Below are 4,220 nucleotides of genomic sequence, written 5' to 3' on the forward strand. Positions count from 1 at the left end.
AGTCGGGGGGAACGTATAAATAGTGTCGAGGAAGTGTGATCGATCATTTCAAAACAAGAACTCGTCAAGTATGGACGCTCCAACCCTCAAATCACAATCGATCAGAGCGATGAACACCTTGGATATGGTATATGAGGCTCTCACTTTCAAATTTACAGGAATACGAGCAGAGCTTTTGAACAAGTTTGCCCGACTCCTTTTTCCTGACAAGTTATTCCACCATCTTAAACTCAGCTCAATAGACACTTCCGATCCCGTCGGGTGTTACGGCTTAGTTGAGATAACGGAAAGATTTTGCCTTCTCCTAGAACGTGTCGCAGACGAGCACGAAATAATTTACTTCCTAAAGCAGGGGTACAAGAAAGTAGACGAAGAGGACTGGAAGATAGGTAGACTGTTAAGTGCAATTCGCGTAGTATTATACACAAGAGAGAGAGGAGAGCGGGTCTAGCAGTTGGATTTCGTATAAATAGTATGCATTCTCTTCTCAGTATCGCAAGGAAGAAATCATGATTGATAAAATAATTCTCATCACCATCATCATTGCTGTTGTTGGAGTGAAATCCTCACTGGTGGAAAACTCATCCGAAGCAAACATCACAATGTGCCCTGTCTGTCCGGAAATCAAATGCGCACCCTCTACCTTGACGGATGTTCTTCTATTCATCTTGAGTTTACTGGCGCTCATTTGCTCCGCACCGTACCTGTACTCCAAGTACCTTTCATCCGACTGCAAGTTCCGTTTCATCAGGATGGCCCGGAAAAATAACAATCGGAAACTCGATGACATAAGTGTAGATTTAAAGTTCGGAGAAGGAGAAGGATCCGATGTTTGTGGTTGACAACCCTCACGTTTTTAGTGTGTTTTCTAAACGCGAACTGTTTTTAAACTGTAACTGTAAATATCCAATAAAAAATAATAAAAATTTTTTAATTCATCAAACTGAACATTGCAATATCCATTCCCAAAACATAAGGTTCCCGATACGCATCGGAAAACCCTCGTATAGTCCAGCGTTCGTTAGCGTTACCAGGCATAACGTGCAAGCGACACTGCGCGACATTGTGAAAACTGGCCCTAATCATAGGGTAGGCTCCTACATGGCGGTCAGAAGCCTTTCGAAGGGACGAACAGAAACGAACGGAGAGCGAGAGTGGGAAATCCCTCGTATAGTCCAGCGTTCGTTAGCGTTCCCAGGCCCATACTGCAAGATACGGTCTCTCGAAACTGAAAAATTTTACAAGTCCGAAATCTCGAAAACGAAAAGTCGTATCGAAATTCGATCCGTACAGTTTTCCGATCTTCGATTATGGAAAAGAATCGCATCCGTCCGCGGTGGATCGGAGGATGGTGATTTTCCGAAAAATTTTCAATTTTACCGAATCGGACCCTAATCTACACTATCCGATACCGACCCATATTGTAAGATACGGTCTTCCGAAACCGAAAATTTATACAAGTCCAAAAATCCGAATTTTTTGCACAATCTGGCAACATTGTATCGAAAAATTAACTAATTTCATTTTAGACCTTTTAGACCAACGTCTAAAAGGTCTAAAATATTAAAAACAAAGAAGTTTTCTCAAAAATGTTTCAAATTTCGTCTTCCAAAACGGAAAACTTTTTCAAGTCCGAAAATCCGAATTTTTTCGCACAATCTGGCAACACTGTACGGAAAAATCAACTAATTTCTTGCCCCATCTGGCAACACTGTAAAATGCAATGTTGCAAAATTTCACCAGTAAATAAATCATTTATTTACATGCACCACGCGGCAACGTTGCTGCGCCATCTTGAAAAATACACCATTGCATAACCTGAAAAATGAAGGGGCATTATTACACGATTGCATAACCCGCATATTGAAGGGGCAACATGCAATACTTTCTTTTTACAGCGTTGCCACATTGAACAATAATCCCTATACAACGCTGTAATTTAATTCATATTTTTCTGCACAATCGTGCAACGCTGTTGGATAATTTACTGCGCTAAAGTCGCCATTTTCACCCTACTTTTAACCTGTTCTTTGTACATAAACCAGCGGATCGCTTGTTCCTGAACACGCCCCGGAGACAACGCCCACCAGGGGTGTGAAAAAAATTATTTAGGGGTTGGGAGGGTCATCATCCCTTCCTTACTATCCTGTAGATTTTAGGTAAAATGAGCTCTATGAAGAAACCAGTTCAATCAATCGAGACTACAACGAGGACTCTACGCTCGGATACATCAGCGGCAACACCTTTCAAACCTCTTCAATCAAGGAATGTAGATTTATCGTCGTGTAATAAACAGCAGTCGGAATTCTCTATGCCAGTCAAGTGCTCCAGAAATGTGGATCTTTCCTCGTCCAAGTTAGCTGTGCTTCCAAGAACTGGCGTCTTTTCTAGGACTTCAGAAAATGTACACTGTTTAGGGTCGTCTCCGATTTTGAAAAGGTCGGCTCCTATGTCACAAACTCCTCATATTCTGGCAAACAAGTATGGGAAGCAATCAAACTCTCTTTCCCCGCCAGCCAAGCGATTTTCTAAAGATGTAGGGGAGACCGGGGCTATGTTGACCAGATTTTTTGAAAACTTGTGTCTGAAGAAACAGAAGAATAGAATGCCATTTCTTTAATGCTCTAATCCTTGAGCATACAGTGTAAAATTAAAATCAACTGAAAACATTGTACAAAATACTTTAATTTTGTGAGTTTCATGCGTTTTTAAAAGAAAATCCATTTTGGGCAACATAGCCCCTGCTTGGGGCTATATTGGCCACCCCCGGGGCTAAGTGAGCCACCTGTAAGGAAGCTATGTTAACCTTGTTCAGTTGATTGTAATTGCACTTAAAAAAGCTTAGTATTATGCCCTTACACTTATCTTTCGTAATGTTTGTAAAACTCAATACCTTTGGAGCTGAAAATTTAAAAATAAAAAAAAAAGTTGTAAAGAACAGTATCAAATTCAATAAGAGAGTTGGCGTGAAAAGCAACTTAAAAAATAATAAGAAGATCTACATCTCCACTAAATAGGGTCGTTTTAAACTCAAAGAAAATGGATTTGAAACCTTACGCAAAAAAAAAGATAAAATGTATGTTTTCTTATAGGTCAACATAGCCCCAGAAAAATGGTCCACATAGCCCCGATTGGGGTTACCTCAAATCAAAGTCATCCAACTAAGAAACAAGGAGTCTAAAGCCATAAATCCATACACTAAAATCAAAGGAAAGGGGTCTACTTCAAATAGAAACAAAGATTAATAAGATACAAAATAAATACTCGCCACAGCAAACAAAATTCAAAATTAAAAAAATCGCATTTTCGGGCTATTTTCGGAGGTAAACAAGAATGTTACAGCACAGAGCATAACAGAGGGGGACACCATCGATGTTGATATTTTAATTGTTAGTCTACATTGCTGCCAACCTTCTTTCTCATCAACACATCAAATTTACGTTTTCCTCTACAAAATTCTCACGGTGGTTATCATAGCCCCGTCATAACCCCGGTCTCCCCTAAGCAACAGTAGGCAGTGTATGAAAACAAGGAGTCATGTAAGTCGTCGCTTCATTAAGCACAGATTTTAACTTCATTCCCCTCCATAAATTTTGATAAAGACATCATTTTTATCTGCAATGACATTTTAGATTGGGGAATCAAGTATGGAATATACTATTTATTTTTTAAGTCTTCCAGTCTACTAAACTGGAAAAAGATTTGCTCTTATTTTTAATCTGTTTTTTAATTCGTCAAAGTTTATACTCATCCATCTCTATCTAGATTTGTGTAGGTATTTGATATTTTTTCGAGATGAATCATCTATAATCGTTGTCCTCAATCTCTTTATCCTGAAAACTTAATTTTATTTTTCTCAAGATTTATGATTAGGTTATCTTTTATTGTTGGCAGATTTGTATATGTTTATTTGTTGTAATTTCTTTTCTTTCCAAATACATACCAATGCATTATGTTTCTATGAAAGTTTAAATCATGAAGAATAAATTAGTTGTTAATTATGATAGAAAATTGAATTAATTTTTTCCATCTTGGTATCTCTTTTGGATTGAGTTTCTACCAAAAAATTCCTTCTCTAAAAACCAAATGATTTGGTGCTGGGTAAATTTTTTATTCAATTTGTTTTTTAGATGAGGGACCTTGGAGCGGCAAATATTTATTTGCACTGAACTTACAATCTAAATTCAGTTTCGCTGTTCACTTCAACGATCTAAACAAGA

Source organism: Bemisia tabaci, unplaced genomic scaffold (genome assembly GCF_918797505.1).
Source record: "Bemisia tabaci unplaced genomic scaffold, PGI_BMITA_v3".
Taxonomy (NCBI): Eukaryota; Metazoa; Arthropoda; class Insecta; order Hemiptera; family Aleyrodidae; genus Bemisia; species Bemisia tabaci.